Source organism: Xenopus tropicalis, chromosome 4 (genome assembly GCF_000004195.4).
Source record: "Xenopus tropicalis strain Nigerian chromosome 4, UCB_Xtro_10.0, whole genome shotgun sequence".
Lineage (NCBI taxonomy): Eukaryota > Metazoa > Chordata > Amphibia > Anura > Pipidae > Xenopus > Xenopus tropicalis.
In genome coordinates this window covers 11,514,605-11,532,827 of record NC_030680.2, presented here as the reverse complement: position 1 = coordinate 11,532,827, position 18,223 = coordinate 11,514,605, and the positions used below count along the sequence as shown (strand labels likewise).

At 49.7% G+C, this 18,223-nt stretch overlaps 1 protein-coding gene across 1 annotated transcript in view; it reads right to left on the bottom strand.

Moving 5' to 3' along the window:
* The window catches only part of c11orf49 (chromosome 11 open reading frame 49), a 93,021-nt gene that overhangs the window by 18,733 nt on the left and 56,065 nt on the right, over positions 1 to 18,223 (bottom strand).

The following is an 18,223-nucleotide window of genomic DNA, read 5'->3' as shown; positions in this document are numbered from 1 at the left end:
TTCAGGTGGAAAAACTTAAGCTGGCCATACGCAGGCTAATTTGCCCCAGATCTGCCAGTGTGTGGGGCCTCTCTGACCACATATCTGGCCGGAATTGGTGCCCATTAAACAACCGCCCCCTATAGGCACTTTTGTGCTGCTCCATATTGGGCTGATCCAAAGATCTGGTGACCTAGCCAAACGAGCGTGTCTTTAGCTTTATGGCCACTTTAACTGTAATCCGATGTGCTGTTTTAAGATGGTAGGAAATTGAGGGAGATCATTTGGTTCAGGCCCGGACTGGCAATCAGTGGGTCTGGCAAGTGCCAGAGGGGCTGCTGTAAGGTGCCACAGACAGTCACTATTTATTGGGCTGGGGGGCTGTTTGTGCCTCTGGGTACTGGGAATGCCAGGGGGCTGTAAGGTGCCACAGACAGTCACTATTTATTGGGCTGGGGGGCTGTTTGTGCCTCTGGGTACTGGGAATGCCAGGGGGCTGTAAGGTGCCACAGACAGTCACTATTTATTGGGCTGGGGGGGGGCTGTTTGGGCCTCTGGGTACTGGGAATGCCAGGGGGGCTGTAAGGTGCCACAGACACTCACTATTTATTGGGCTGGGGGGGGGCTGTTTGTGCCTCTGGGTACTGGGAATGCCAGGGGGGCTGTAAGGTGCCACAGACAGTCACTATTTATTGGGCTGGGGGGCTGTTTGTGCCTCTGGGTACTGGGAATGCCAGGGGGCTGTAAGGTGCCACAGACAGTCACTATTTATTGGGCTGGGGGGGGGCTGTTTGGGCCTCTGGGTACTGGGAATGCCAGGGGGGCTGTAAGGTGCCACAGACACTCACTATTTATTGGGCTGGGGGGGGCTGTTTGTGCCTCTGGGTACTGGGAATGCCAGGGGGGCTGTAAGGTGCCACAGACAGTCACTATTTATTGGGCTGGGGGGGGGCTGTTTGGGCCCCTGTGTAATTGAAACGCCAGGGTCTTTTTTGAATCCCAGTCCAGACCTGATCAGCCAATACCAAAATGACTGGACTAGATTTATTTGGACACAATACTTAGGCCAACAAACTAAGTGTATGTGAAAAATGCCCTGATTGGCTGTTATTGATGACATCCTCAGCGAGGGTCAAACCGCTCTAGACACGGGGAAGTAAAAACAAATGGGCCGTGCTCCATCAAATGCAGAGAGATAAGAGAGAGCTCCCAGATCCGCACTAAACTGACACACACTCCATCAGTTCCGGCCACGCGCTGCTCCGGTTCAGCTTTTTTGCAGATAAACTGGGATATCTGATCCCCGAGCCCCCAGCGGGATGAAGAGGTTTTTTTTTCCATAAGGGCTTAATTAAAGCTCCTTGCATTTCAGTAAGCAGAGAATAAAGCAGATACATTTACCTTACTGTTCTATTGTGCGTCTAAAGAAATTCTCCCAGATTCCCTATAGAGCCCCCCTATGGCTACAGGTTTAGCCATAAATGAGCCCCTAAATCTGGCCATACAGGAACTGATTAAACCATAATAAACGTGTGTGCGTTCCAGATTATTGTCCCAATAATTTTCCTTCCATGGTGATTGTTCAATTGGCCAGGTTAGAAAATTTCGGTTGGATAAGGATACAATCTGCACGTGTATTGTGTATCTGACCAATAACCTTGGGGGGGCAGTACAATCATACAATAGGTGTCTGCCAACTATTTCATGTTCAGAACATCCTCCATTTGTTATATTTAGGGCTTTATCCTACAGTTTCAGTTTGAATGTTCCGATGTCCAAAAAAGACTAAAATCTGAATGTATATGGCCACCTTTACTCTGCCCATTCATTGGCTGATGAGACCTAACATGTATGTGTGCCTTGGCTTGTTTGTGTGCACAGTGAATCCTATGATCCCAGGGGTGGCACTTAGTACTCAAAATGGCACTTTTCTATTAAGGATTACCCAATGGCACATACTATTTTTATGAAAACAGTTTATTTAGATGAAGCAGGTTTTAACATATGTTAAATGGGGTACAGATCCCCTTTAACATGACAGATAGGGGAAGCCTACCACTAATAGCCTTGCCAGGATACCAACTATGACTTTTGCCAGAATTAACTTACCATAATGCCCCCTAAAAATGGGTGCAGAACAAGGTTATGTGCAGTCTATCATAAATAAAGCCTTAATCAAGTCCATGGAAAGCCACTTAGTGCCCATATTGTTTCGGCCTATAGGTTGGCAAACTCTAGTAATGCAGTGAGGGGCACAATCTCAAGCCACGTCAGAGTCAGATTGGGAGTATTTGCCCATACACCGCCCTAGAGCCATAGCAGCTTTACATCTATGTGTCTCTAAACCTTTTTAACAAGCTGATGGGGACCTGATTGAATATCAGACTGCAAAGGGGATAGGAGCCTGAAGCCATGAAGTCTGAAAAAAATGTTTTTTCCTCATCTAAATGTGGAATAGCCAAGGTCAGGGATCCCCAACCTTTTTTACCCGTGAGCCACATTTAAGTGTAAAAAGAGTTGGGGAGCAACACGAGCATGAAACATGTACCTGGGGGTGCCAAATAAGGACTGTTATTGGCTATTCGGCAGCCCCTATGTGGACTGCCAGCCTATAGGAGACTCTGTTTGTCAGTACACCTGGTTTTTATGTCTCCAAAACTTGCCCCCAAGCCAAGAATTAAAAAATACGCATTTGCTTTGAGGCCACTGGGAGCAGCATCCAAAGGGTTGGAGAGCAACATGTTGCTCACGAGCCACTGGTTGGGGACGACTGGCCAAGGTGAATGGGAAAGAGGTGGGAAGGAACCAGTAACACCAATGCAACCTGAGGCACACTTTCCAAACACCGGCAAGGGCAAGTCTGTAGAAATCACCTGCTGTAACTCTGTCAGCGGAGGCTTAAAAAGAGTATATCTCAGCTGCTCCAGCTAGTCACACTGATGGTATTGTGGGTAAGGAAGATTCCTTCCCTGCACGTTTGGAGGACCAGGCTTGGGTGAAGGCTGAATGAAGGATGGGGCCCTATTTGAGTAATAAAAATGTAAATCAGCCTTCTGCTGTCAGCAGGACGGGGGGCCATAGGTGGGCATGGGGTCACACAGGTAACCTACTGACATTGGATAGCTTAGCCATAAGCTCTCACTCGGTGGCCTTGATTAAGTAAACTTGTCTAGTCAACTTGTGTAGAGCCCAACACAGCTAGTAAAACTGCATAAGAACATATACGATAGCTGACTAGAAGGCCACTGCTGATGACTTGTGAAGGGATTATAAGGCTACAGACAGTTATGGACTGGGACCTTAGGGAAAACCCTTCTCCAAACTATTTTTCCCCCTTTCCCCACCCAACCTCTTTATTCTCCCAGTCTCTTTTATTTCCATGCTAGCATCTATTCTTCCATCTATTTCTCTACTTTGTTCCCATTCAGAAATAGGGAATGAGCATGAAACAGGCCAAATGGTCAGGGGCAGGAGGGCCCACTGAGTTTTCCTGGTATTCTGGTGGGCCAGTCCGACACTGGCTACAGAGAGACTGTGTGAGGAGGTATGGAATGATGTGGCGACTTGTGGGAACAATGGCAACTTAGGCAAGGCTGAAACTGCATGCTGAGCCTGGAACACAACTGTAGGACAAATACAACAGCTATAACAATAGCAAACTCAGCAGTTGTGGCGGGGCCTGGACTGTGGGGTCTGCTTCCTCCATTTTACATGTAAATCCCCACTCAACTTCAGCTCTGAGGTAGGTGAGTGGGCGGGGAGCAGGGATTTATAAGTGTTAGTGCAGGGGGGGGGGCGGTAAGTCAGCTACTCTGTGCTGGGCCCCTTTAAAGATTTTTTTGCAGGGGGGCCACTGGTTATCAAGTCTCTCTCTTGAGATGCGTACCAATGCTGTAGTTATGGGGGCATTGGAGGAAAGCTGAAGAAGGTTTGGCTACCTTCTTTGATGGGTTCCTAGTATTGTGTGTATCTAAACCTTCCTGGTTCCATGTGTTTTCCTTTCTCTGCCCCCCAGTTGGCAATGTAAGAAGGACATAAGGCAATGGGATAACACTGCTTCACCTTTTATTGCCCACAACAGGTTTTGAGCAGTGTCCTCTCTCTCTGGGGCCTCACCCAGTGTTAAAGTGACCGACTGTTGACAATATTGGTTTCTCTGAACTTCACTCGGTGTGAAATTGACTTTACTGCCTGCAATAAACATTCCTCTTCTGCCCAATGACCCACAAGCTGCCATAATAACATTTCAGCCAAGGAAAAGTACAAACATCCAGCAAGGAGTGCAGTAGCTGTCACTGCCGGAGCAGCAAGCAATATGGCAGCTTGCACTGGATAAAATAATTAGAAGATAAACCCGACTTGGTAGCAGGTTGCCCTTAAAGCCATACTCTTTAGAGAAATACAAGTTATGGAATTTCTTTCAGAGTATAGATGTAGCCGCTCAACATGCTCATTCATGTAGGAACAATTTGCCCTTTGAAACCCGACTGTAATGAGTGAAGTTGGGGCCCTTCAGACTGCCCAGATGAATGGAAAGTCTATCTCAGCAGGTAGAATTGTGATGTCTCCTTAAATACATGGTTCCTATGTTAATAAATATTTACTTCACCACATAAGTGTTAACTTTGATATATTTAAAAAAAAAAAACCTGTACCTTTAGTGTCTGTATTTACTTGATGTAAATAAGTAGTAGTACACATGGGTGCCTCCATGCCACTGGGCGGTACCTAGGCAGACCCAAGGCCAGGCAGGCTGTATAAGGCACCTCTGACTGATAGAAGGCTCCTTTCAGTAGGAGACCGTACTGGGACCACCGTAAGCTGCCGGCTCAGCCAATTTAGATCAAGATGGTAACTTATTGGCTCAAGTATGGGCCCTCAGAAATGCCTGCCCGACCAATATCGGCTGAACATTCTGCCAGATATCTATTGGGAAGGTGTGAAAATCCAGTCAGGCAAGGAGTGCATCTGTTTACTGATACAGCCTTGACCAACAGATCTCCTTCAGCCTCCAAGCAAATGCACCTCTTGCTCCAACCGGATTTTGAAAGCTGCTTGACACCTGGACGATTTTTAAACCTGGCTGATCGTCATTTGGCCGATATCTAGCCAATCTGGCCATATCAGTCATGCTGGCCTGTCTGAGGGCCCCATACACAGGCCGATAAGCTGACAATTCTGTCTGCCAATCACTTTTATCAGCTGGTGTATGGCCACCTTAGGAATAGGTTTGGCGTATCAGGTCCAAACAGCCCCCCATAGGCCCACTCACAAATCGTGAGTGTCTATGGTATCTAACGGCAGCTCCTCTGGCCAGAATCCACAGGTTGCCAGTCTGGGTCTGGCCCACATTATCTCCCATTCACATAAAGGATAAATACTTGACAGCCCCATTACTTGTGCTTATCAGGGTTATTTCTTTCTAAGGAAAGGAAGGCAGTGGTTTAGGACCAGATCCAGACTGGGATTCAAAATAAGCCCTGGCATTCCCAGTACCCAGAGGCCCAAACAGCCCCCCCCCCCCAGCCCAATAAATAGTGACTGTCTGTGGCACCTTACAGCCCCCCTGGCATTCCCAGTACCCAGAGGCACAAACAGCCCCCCCCAGCCCAATAAATAGTGACTGTCTGTGGCACCTTACAGCCCCTCTGGCATTCCCAGTACCCAGAGGCACAAACAGCCCCCCCCCAGCCCAATAAATAGTGACTGTCTGTGGCACCTTACAGCCCCCTGGCATTCCCAGTACCCAGAGGCACAAACAGCCCCCCCAGCCCAATAAATAGTGAGTGTCTGTGGCACCTTACAGCCCCCCTGGCATTCCCAGTACCCAGAGGCACAAACAGCCCCCCCCAGCCCAATAAATAGTGACTGTCTGTGGCACCTTACAGCAGCCCTGGCATTCCCAGTACCCAGAGGCACAAACAGCCCCCCCAGCCCAATAAATAGTGACTGTCTGTGGCACCTTACAGCCCCCCTGGCATTCCCAGTACCCAGAGGCCCAAACAGCCCCCCCCAGCCCAATAAATAGTGACTGTCTGTGGCACCTTACAGCCCCCCTGGCATTCCCAGTACCCAGAGGCACAAACAGCCCCCCCAGCCCAATAAATAGTGACTGTCTGTGGCACCTTACAGCCCCCCTGGCATTCCCAGTACCCAGAGGCACAAACAGCCCCCCAGCCCAATAAATAGTGAGTGTCTGTGGCACCTTACAGCCCCCCTGGCATTCCCAGTACCCAGAGGCACAAACAGCCCCCCAGCCCAATAAATAGTGACTGTCTGTGGCACCTTACAGCCCCCCTGGCATTCCCAGTACCCAGAGGCACAAACAGCCCCCCCCCCCAGCCCAATAAATAGTGACTGTCTGTGGCACCTTACAGCCCCCCTGGCATTCCCAGTACCCAGAGGCACAAACAGCCCCCCCCAGCCCAATAAATAGTGAGTGTCTGTGGCACCTTACAGCCCCCCTGGCATTCCCAGTACCCAGAGGCCCAAACAGCCCCCCCAGCCCAATAAATAGTAAGTGTCTATGGCATCTTACAGCAGCCCTGGCATTCCCAGTATCCAGAGGCACAAACAGCCCCCCAGCCCAATAAATAGTAAGTGTCTATGGCATCTTACAGCAGCCCTGGCATTCCCAGTATCCAGAGGCACAAACAGCCCCCCCAGCCCAATAAATAGTGAGTGACTGTGGCACCTTACAGCCCCCCTGGCATTCCCAGTACCCAGAGGCCCAAACAGCCCCCCCAGCCCAATAAATAGTAAGTGTCTATGGCATCTTACAGCAGCCCTGGCATTCCCAGTATCCAGAGGCACAAACAGCCCCCCCAGCCCAATAAATAGTAAGTGTCTATGGCATCTTACAGCAGCCCTGGCATTCCCAGTATCCAGAGGCACAAACAGCCCCCCAGCCCAATAAATAGTAAGTGTCTATGGCATCTTACAGCAGCCCTGGCATTCCCAGTATCCAGAGGCACAAACAGCCCCCCCAGCCCAATAAATAGTGAGTGACTGTGGCACCTTACAGCCCCCCTGGCATTCCCAGTACCCAGAGGCACAAACAGCCCCCCCCCAGCCCAATAAATAGTGACTGTCTGTGGCACCTTACAGCCCCCCTGGCATTCCCAGTACCCAGAGGCACAAACAGCCCCCCCCCCCAGCCCAATAAATAGTGACTGTCTATGGCACCTTACAGCCCCCTGGCATTCCCAGTACCCAGAGGCACAAACAGCCCCCCCCCCAGGCCAATAAATAGTGACTGTCTGTGGCACCTTATAGCCCCCCTGGCATTCCCAGTACCTAGAGGCACAAACAGCCCCCCCAGCCCAATAAATAGTAAGTGTATATGGCATCTTACAGCGCCCCTGGCATTCCCAGTACCTAGAGGCACAAACAGCCCCCCCAGCCCAATAAATAGTAAGTGTATATGGCATCTTACAGCCCCCCTGGCATTCCCAGTACTCAGAGGCACAAACAGCCCCCCAGCCCAATAAATAGTAAGTGTATGTGGCACCTTACAGCAGCCCCTCTGGCATTTGCCAGAACCCACAGATTGCCAGTCCGGGCCTATTTAGGACACTATTACAAACTACAAAATGCCAGTGCATAGAAAGCTCTCTATGCCATCTGCCTTAGCCTGGCCATAGCCCTGGCCACTATACAGCAGGACACTGGCACACTGAGGCAGTCCTCTTCAAACGTGCCCATATGGACCAGTTGTTGATGCAGTGGCCAGACAGTTAACATAGCATGCAAATGGACAAAATGGGGCAAAAATAAGCTGGGCATACATGGCAAGAAGTCACAAAAGAGGAGTAAAAGCCCTAACACTTAAAAGGAACTTACCAGGTTAAGTCACTTGTTTTGCTGAAGGCTAAGTGCCTTGATTCAGAGCCAAGCCAAATACCCTGCCTGCCTATGGAAGTGCCTCCTGTGCCTCCAGGCAGTTATGGAACACTGTGCACCCCTGTGCGGGAAGCACACCCATATCATAAAGTACCTGTCATGGAGGCATTGTATGTAACAAATATGCATAGATAGGAACACCAGGCCCGGACTGGCAATCTGTGGGTTCTGGCAAATGCCAGAGGGGCTGCTGTAAGGTGGGCTTCTGTGTACTGGAAATACCAGGGCCTATTTTGTATCCCAGTCCAGACCTAATAAACATGCTGTGGATAAATATCCATACACAATTAGCACAGTATGGATCCATCTGTAGCAGCCGGAAGTCATTGGGAGGAGACGCAGGGTTTTCATAGATCACAAAGCACAGAATGAGACTTCTGATTACACGGCGGCCATAGCAGACTGCTTAATTGCAATCAACGTGGTAATTGGATCCTTGTGCAAGCACGGCGCTATCAGTCACTGCATGTGTCGGGCACAGATATATCCTTATGGCTCTGGGGTGCAGCAAGAAAATTTTAATTAACAAGATTTACACCACGGAAACACGATGAATCAAGAAGCAATACCGCCGCTGGCAGGCAATTAGTGCAAGGATGGGGAAGAGACATCTCCAGAAACCTGTTGATAAAATGCAGGCTGCTAACCCAGCTTTATTCCTAGTGGGACTAAGGACCCTATACGGGAGCAGCGGCAATAAGGGGGCCACAAGGGAAGAAGCAGCAGCAAAGTCTTATAAAATGTCTTAGTTGACGTCAAGAAAAGCAATATGGCAGCTCCTTTGGTTCACCCAGGGTCGGGCTGGGAGGTGCAGGGCAAACCGGGGGTACCCCCCACAGGGTCCTCCGCCGTGCCACCCTAACCCCCCAAAACGGAGCTCTCGCTGTTCCACCCTAACCCCCCACAGGGTCCTCTGCCGTGCCACCCTAACCCCCCGACAAGGAGCTCCCGCCGTGCCTCCCTAACACCCCACAAGGAGCTCTCACCGTTCCACCCTAACCCCCCACAGGGTCCTCTGCCGTGCCACCCTAACCCCCCCACAAGGAGCTCCCGCCTTGCCACCCTAACCCCCCACAAGGAGCTCTCACCGTTCCACCCTAACCCCCCACAGAGTCCTCTGCCGTGCCACCCTAACCCCCCCACAAGGAGCTCCCGCCGTGCCACCCTAACCCCCCACAAGGAGCTCTCGCCGTTCTACCCTAGCCCCCCACTGGGTCCTCCGCCATGCCACCCTAACCCCCCACAAGGAGCTCTCACCGTTCCACCCTAACCCCCCACAGGGTCCTCCGCCGTGCCACCCTAACCCCCCACAGGGTCCTCCGCCGTGCCACCCTAACCCCCCAAAAGGAGCTCTCGCCATTCCACCCTAACCCCTCACAGGGTCCTCCGCTGTGACACCCTAACCCCCCAAACGGAGCTCTCGCCGTTCCACCCTAACCCCCCACAAGGTCCTCTGCCATGCTACCCTAACCCCCCCACAAGGAGCTCCCGCCGTGCCACCCTAACCCCCCACAAGGGGCCCCTACTGCACCCCCCCAACCCCCCCGCCACCCACCCGACATCCTGCCCTGAGAGTAAAACTTAAGTTGCCCATACATGTGAAGATCCACCTACGGGTGGGCGATATCGGGGAAAATGTAGGCTAATTTGATCGTTTGGCCCTGGGGCCTAACAATCGAATTATAATGGTGGCAATGGGGCAATCGGTTCGGGGACCACATCAACGAGCCGATGCAGTCCGCGATCCGACTAAATCTTTTAACCTGCCTGATCGATATCTGGCCAATTTCAGGCCCCTCGTTCCTGCCCCTACATGTGCCGATTAGCTGCCGGATCAGTCATAGGGACCCATATCGGCAGCTACAATCGGCCCGTGTATGGGCACCTTTACTTTCAACGCATCGGGGGAGGGACACTGGTGGCTGGGGGTGTGGCGACAGGGATCAGGTCTGGGCTGCCGGGGCCCACCAGGTTTTTTACCGGTGCCCTGGTCGCCCAGTCCGACCCACGGTTCACCTTCAGGTTAACTTTTAATATATTACAGAATAGCCTATTCTTCAAAAAAATTTCATTGGTCTTCATTTTTCATTTTGTATTGTTTTTTTATTTATTTGCCTTCCTTTATTACTTATCTTTGTATACATATTCCGGTCTTCCTTTCAAACCACTGGCCTGGTTGCTAGGTTAAACTGAACCCTAGAAACCATATAGCTGCTGGAATTCCAAGCTGAAGAGCTGCTGCAGAAAAAGCTAAATAATTAAAAGAACGCAAATGATAAAAAAAAGCAAGCCAACTGCAAATTATCACAGAATCATACTAAAAGTTCATTTAAAGCTAAAGATAAAAACGACATTTATATATAATGTACACCTGCGACATGGCAATTACACAATTTACTAACTAGTGATCTGCATTGATTTCAGTGGGGCAATTACCCAGGAGTTCTGAACTCAAATGCTGGATAATGAGAAAAAATGTGCCATTTGCCCCTATTAGTAAATGCATTAGCAGCGTGGCTTCCAGCCCACATGAGGTATTATCCATGGGTGTATTACAGAAGGCAGGCACCGGCCGGGATCCCGCGGGAGCCCCCCCAGCAATATAACTCGGCATTAGGAGGCACTAATGCTTATTTGCGCTCACTGAAGCATGTACACTCTGGTACTATAATTAGAAGGTAATGAACCAAGGTAAGTGCTGGCCATTTTTCTATGTAAAAAGGTAATATATCATTATTGCTGGAGGTACATAGCAGTACTTGCAAATATGAATTATTAGGCTGCCGGTTCCAGATCCCACAATTCTCTGCTACTTCTAAAGGGGCCTTCAAACAGTGGCGGAGCCTGAGACCCCCTGAGCCGGCTACATATACTCCCTAGGGATCCTGAGCCACATACACGGACAGACTGTTTGAGTCCTTTAGACCATATCTGCAGCTTATCTGCCGTGTATGGGACCCCCTGATCAATATCTGACCATAAATTGGGCAGGTGTCAATCAAGCAGGTTTGATTTTCCCGTTGGATCAGGGGGCTACATTGGCTCATTGATGTAGTCGTTGGTCCAACGGCCCCTATACCCGTTGTTGTAATAGGGCAAAATGATCAAATTAGCCCAATATCGCCCACCTTAGGCGGGAGAAGATCAGCTCGTTTGTCGACCTTGCCAATGGAACGGATCTTACCATGTATGCCCACCTTTACTTCGGCTCTTTCCCACAAGCTTGTGCATTCCCCTGCCCGGGATCTTCCATGCTTCCACTGCAGGGGAACGCAGGAGTTAACGCAGCCCTGTATTTCCTATCTGAGTATGATGGGACAGGCAATAAAGAACTTTGTACACTCCTTCATTCCCCTGAGCATAAAAGATCCAGCAAAAGTCAACGCTGGTGTGTAAGAGCCCCAGTAACACAGCCTAGTCTATTGCTCCCCAACTGCACCCAAGTAGCTGAACTGGTAAGGCCTAAAGCCCACCTAGAAATACAACTGATGCAGGCAGAACTGGGCAGAGCTGGGAGTGATTATGGGCATGACCGGGGCACCAGGTTGAAGTTGCGAGTATGAACCAGTGAATTAGCACATGATCAGCCACTGGGTGGGTTTTGGGGGGCACAATGCAGACAGACTGCACCATTGGCTTTTGGGTATGACTCCTGTACTCTGCTAATTGGTTGCTATAATTGAGCCGTCAAATATGTACCTTCTTTTGCAACTTTACTTGAGTTGTCCCAATCGTACCTCCAAGGTACTGAATGTTCCCAATTCCACCCTCCCCACCGGGTGTAGGAGCTGCCTATTAGGGGGTAGGGGTTGTGTGGAACGTGGGATTCAGGTTTAGAATCCAGTCTTCAGCAGGCCCAGGATTCATAATAGGCTCTGGTATGTCAATTACATAGATGCCCAAACAGCCCCCCTGCCCAATAAATAGTGAGTGACTGTGGCACCTTACAGCCCCCCTGGCATTCCCAGTACCCAGAGGCACAAACAGCACCCCCCAACCCAATAAATAGTGACTGTCTGTGGCACCTTACAGCCCCCCTGGCATTCCCAGTACCCAGAGGCACAAACAGCACCCCCAGCCCAATAAATAGTGAGTGACTGTGGCACCTTACAGCCCCCCTGGCATTCCCAGTACCCAGAGGCACAAACAGCCCCCCCAGCCCAATAAATAGTGACTGTCTGTGGCACCTTACAGCCCCCCTGGCATTCCCAGTACCCAGAGGCACAAACAGCCCCCCCAGCCCAATAAATAGTGACTGTCTGTGGTACCTTACAGCCCCTCTGGCATTCCCAGTACCCAGAGGCACAAACAGCACCCCCAGCCCAATAAATAGTGACTGTCTGTGGCACCTTACAGCCCCCCTGGCATTCCCAGTACCCAGAGGTACAAACAGCCCCCCCAGCCCAATACATAGTGACTGTCTGTGGCACCTTACAGCCCCCCTGGCATTCCCAGTACCCAGAGGCACAAACAGCCCCCCCCCCAACCCAATAAATAGTGAGTGTCTGTGGCACCTTACAGCCCCCCTGGCATTCCCAGTACCCAGAGGCACAAACAGCCCCCCCAGCCCAATAAATAGTGACTGTCTGTGGCACCTTACAGCCCCCCTGGCATTCCCAGTACCCAGAGGCACAAACAGCCCCCCCAACCCAATAAATAGTGAGTGTCTGTGGCACCTTACAGTCCCCCTGGCATTCCCAGTACCCAGAGACACAAACAGCCCCCCCCCCAACCCAATAAATAGTGAGTGTCTGTGGCACCTTACAGCAGCCCTGGCATTCCCAGTACCCAGAGGCACAAACAGCCCCCCCAGCCAAATAAATAGTGAGTGTCTGTGGCACCTTACAGCCCCCCTGGCATTCCCAGTACCCAGAGGCACAAACAGCCCCCCCAGCCCAATAAATAGTGACTGTCTGTGGCACCTTACAGCCCCCCTGGCATTCCCAGTACCCAGAGGCACAAACAGCCCCCCCAGCCCAATAAATAGTGACTGTCTGTGGCACCTTACAGCCCCCCTGGCATTCCCAGTACCCAGAGGCACAAACAGCCCCCCCAGCCCAATAAATAGTGACTGTCTGTGGCACCTTACAGCCCCCCTGGCATTCCCAGTACCCAGAGGCACAAACAGCCCCCCCCAGCCCAATAAATAGTGAGTGTCTATGGCATGTTACAGGAGCCCCTCTGGCATTTGCCGGAACCCACAGATTGCCAGTCCGGGCCTGGTCTTCAGTCACTGGTAGAAATTTCTGTAAATATGAATTTGAACAAATTGTTTCAAATAGTGTAAGCGACCCTCCACAGAGCATGTGTGGCCCTCACCTGGTATCACCTAGCGGTTTTGGCCCCCTGTGTAGGCCCTGCATCAAAGTAGCTCAGTGTCAGACCTGGATCCCCGGCACCCCCAGCCGACACGGATTCCTTCTAACTTCACTCACTCGCATCTTAATCCCATTTCTTGGCCAGCAAGCCAGCTAATTAGATCACATGCAATCTGACCGTGCACTCAGATGACCAGATTACCGCGATCCAATCAGAGAGCCCTCTCAGGTCAAGCGGATAGATGGCTCAGGAATGAGAAGGGAGCCGTGTCCCCATTCCCGTTTCATTGCCATTTCATAGTCAGGATGCTTCGGCACTAAACATTAATAAACATTTCACGCCAACCGTGACCAAATGCCAAATAATGAACCGACCAATAGCCACGGTACAAAGGCAATAAAGATTTAAAGAGACTGCTGAATATTTGGATTTTATTAGCATGTCTGATTGTCCTATAAAACAGTACCTGTACTTGATCCCAACTAAGATATAATTACCCCTTATTGGGGGCAGAACAGCCCTATTGGGTTTATTTAATGGTTAAATGATTTCCTTTTCTCTGTAATAATAAAACAGTACCTGTACTTGATCCCAACTAAGATATAATTACCCCTTATTGGGGCAGAACAGCCCTATTGGGTTTATTTAATGGTTAAATGATTCCCTTTTCTCTGTAATAATAAAACAGTACCTGTACTTGATCCCAACTAAGATATAATTACCCCTTATTGGGGCAGAACAGCCCTATTGGGTTTATTTAATGGTTAAATGATTCCCTTTTCTCTGTAATAATAAAACAGTACCTGTACTTGATCCCAACTAAGATATAATTACCCCTTATTGGGGCAGAACAGCCCTATTGGGTTTATTTAATGGTTAAATTATTCCCTTTTCTCTGTAATAATAAAACAGTACCTGTACTTGATCCCAACTAAGATATAATTACCCCTTATTGGGGGCAGAACAGCCCTATTGGGTTTATTTAATGGTTAAATGATTCCCTTTTCTCTGTAATAATAAAACAGTACCTGTACTTGATCCCAACTAAGATATAATTACCCCTTATTGGGGCAGAACAGCCCTATTGGGTTTATTTAATGGTTAAATGATTCCCTTTTCTCTGTAATAATAAAACAGTACCTGTACTTGATCCCAACTAAGATATAATTACCCCTTATTGGGGGCAGAACGGCCCTATTGGGTTTATTTCATGGTTAAATTATTCCCTTTTCTCTGTAATAATAAAACAGTACCTGTACTTGATCCCAACTAAGATATAATTACCCCTTATTGGGGCAGAACAGCCCTATTGGGTTTATTTAATGGTTAAATGATTCCCTTTTCTCTGTAATAATAAAACAGTACCTGTACTTGATCCCAACTAAGATATAATTACCCCTTATTGGGGGCAGAACGGCCCTATTGGGTTTATTTCATGGTTAAATTATTCCCTTTTCTCTGTAATAATAAAACAGTACCTGTACTTGATCCCAACTAAGATATAATTACCCCTTATTGGGGCAGAACAGCCCTATTGGGTTTATTTAATGGTTAAATGATTCCCTTTTCTCTGTAATAATAAAACAGTGTTTAAATTATTTTTCAGGGTTAAGGTATCGAGATTCAAATTAAGGAAATCTCCCTTATCTGGAAAATCCCAGGTCCAGTATTCTGGATAACAGGTCCAAAACATGTATTTGGCCAGCTACAGGTCTGAACTGACAATCTATGGCTTCTGTCAAATGCCAGGGGGCTGTAAGGTGCCACAGACAGTCACTATTTATTGGGCTGGGGGGGCTGTTTGTGCCTCTGGGTACTGGGAATGCCAGGGGGGCTGTAAGGTGCCACAGACAGTCACTATTTATTGGGCTGGGGGGGCTGTTTGTGCCTCTGGGTACTGGGAATGCCAGGGGGGCTGTAAGGTGCCACAGACACTCACTATTTATTGGGCTGGGGGGGCTGTTTGTGCCTCTGGGTACTGGGAATGCCAGGGGGGCTGTAAGGTGCCACAGACAGTCACTATTTATTGGGCTGGGGGGGGGCTGTTTGTGCCTCTGGGTACTGGGAATGCCAGGGGGGCTGTAAGGTGCCACAGACAGTCACTATTTATTGGGCTGGGGGGGCTGTTTGTGCCTCTGGGTACTGGGAATGCCAGGGGGGCTGTAAGGTGCCACAGACACTCACTATTTATTGGGCTGGGGGGGGGGCTGTTTGTGCCTCTGGGTACTGGGAATGCCAGGGGGGCTGTAAGGTGCCACAGACAGTCACTATTTATTGGGCTGGGGGGGCTGTTTGTGCCTCTGGGTACTGGGAATGCCAGGGGGGCTGTAAGGTGCCACAGACACTCACTATTTATTGGGCTGGGGGGGGCTGTTTGTGCCTCTGGGTACTGGGAATGCCAGGGGGGCTGTAAGGTGCCACAGACAGTCACTATTTATTGGGCTGGGGGGGGTTGATTGTGCCTCTGGTACTGGGAATGCCAGGGGGGCTGTAAGGTGCCACATAAAGTCACTATTTCTTGGGCTGGGGGGGCTGTTTGTGCCTCTGGGTACTGGGAATGCCAGGGGGGCTGTAAGGTGCCACAGACACTCACTATTTATTGGGCTGCTGGGGGGGGGGCTGTTTGTGCCTCTGGGTACTGGGAATGCCAGAGGGGCTGTAAGATGCCATATACACTTACTATTTATTGGGCTGGGGGGCTGTTTGTGCCTCTGGGTACTGGGAATGCCAGGGGGGCTGTAAGGTACCACAGACAGTCACTATTTATTGGGCTGGGGGGGCTGTTTGTGCCTCTGGGTACTGGGAATGCCAGGGGGGCTGTAAGGTGCCACAGACAGTCACTATTTATTGGGCTGGGGGGGGGGCTGTTTGTGCCTCTGGGTACTGGGAATGCCAGGGGGGCTGTAAGGTGCCACAGACAGTCACTATTTATTGGGCTGGGGGGCTGTTTGTGCCTCTGGGTACTGGGAATGCCAGGGGGGCTGTAAGGTACCACAGACAGTCACTATTTATTGGGCTGGGGGGGCTGTTTGTGCCTCTGGGTACTGGGAATGCCAGGGGGGCTGTAAGGTGCCACAGACAGTCACTATTTATTGGGCTGGGGGGCTGTTTGTGCCTCTGGGTACTGGGAATGCCAGGGGGGCTGTAAGGTGCCACAGACAGTCACTATTTATTGGGCTGGGGGGGCTGTTTGTGCCTCTGGGTACTGGGAATGCCAGGGGGGCTGTAAGGTGCCACAGACACTCACTATTTATTGGGCTGCTGGGGGGCTGTTTGGGCCTCTGGGTAATTGAAATGCCTGGGCCTATTTTCTAGGGTCTATTTTGAGTCCAAGTTCAGACCTGGTCAGCTATACACCCCCAATGGACCCAATTTATATGTATGTACAGGTCAGAAAATGAATGAGGCTTTGTTGTAAAGTGGGTGGAGTTTGGGTGGCTCGGGGGTGTGCCTGGGTGTTACTGGGCATGGTTTGAGGTGAAAATATGTTAGGTTGAGTGAGCAGGAAGTGGTCGGAACAAGAGAATATGAATAGAAGAGGGCCTGAATAGTAAGATAATTAATGAAAAGTAAGGATAACAATAAAACTGGAGCCTCACAGAACAAACGTTTTTTGGCTGCCGGGGTCAGTGACCCCCATTTGAAAGCTACAAAGAGTCAGAAGAGGGCAAATAATTCATAAAATATAAATAATGAAGACCAATTGAAAAGTTGTTTAGACCCGACCATTCTGTAACATATTAAAAGTTCTTTTAAAAGCGACCCACCCCTTTAATAACCTACACCGGCTCAGTACAATGTCTAGTCATACGTTTATTTCTACTGGGCCATTATAGGGGTATCAATTTCCACCCCCAGCCAAAGCCACACCCACTCAGTTTTGAATTCCCTTCAACCCCTTCCCTTACAATCGAGCCTTTGTTGTCCTCAAACCAACAGGCCGCCTCCTGCCTTTGTGGCTCGGTATTTCCTCCCTTTGGCCACCGCATCCCGGCACTTCCTACCCGGCCCCGACTCCATGTTGCAATGACATCTGACGAGCCGAGGAGACATGTTCGGCATACCTTCAGCCCAGATTATTTTCACGGCTACAAGTTCCAGCTCGGCTGACTGCAGCCTAATTACAGGGGAATTTTCGTGCAATATCAACTGCAAAGCTCTGCTTTTATTTGTTCAAACAGGAGCCGAGGGAAGATGTTACTGGGGGGGAACGTTACGCATACTGACAAGGATGAGACCACAGAGAGGAGAGATGAAAACAAATGGCAAGTTAGAGCGGGTACTGGATCAAGTTCAGTGGTGACAGTTACAGAGCTGGTAATTGATGAGTCTGGACTTTCCCTGTTTCTCACATGAAATGGAAGCCTCTATAGTAGGGACACCCCAATAGCGGCGCTCCACTTACAGTACAGATACAATGCCCTAGGGGCACTGACACTCTTTAGCTGACCATTAAAATGATAAGGTTTATGCTAACTGCAAAAGTGCTCAGAGGAGCACTCGGACTATTGGTAGCCATACACAGGCCAGTAAAAGCTGCTGATGGTCTGAGGCAGCTCGGCAGCTTATTGGCCTGTGTATGGGGCCCTCAGACGGGCCTGTCCGACCGATATCTGGCCAAAAATCAGGCAGACAAGGATTGGGCAGATTTAAAATCCCATGCTAGTTAAAGTGAATAAAAAATAAAAATAAAATGTATAAAAAAAGAGGACCAATTGCAAGCTGTCTCAGAATATTACTCTCTACATCAGGGGTCCCCAAACTTTCTTACTCGAGAGCCACAGTCAAATGTAAAAAGACTTGGGGAGCAACACAAGCGCCATAAAAGTTCATGGAGGTGCCAAATAAGGGCTGTGATTGGCTATTAGGGGCCTCTATGCACCCTATCAGCTTACAGGGGGGTTTATTTGGTAGGAAATCTTGTTTTTATTCAACCAAAACTTGCCCCCAAGTCAGGAATTCAAAAATAACTCCCTGGTTTGGGGGCACTGAGAGCAACATCCAAGGGGTTGGGGAGCAACAT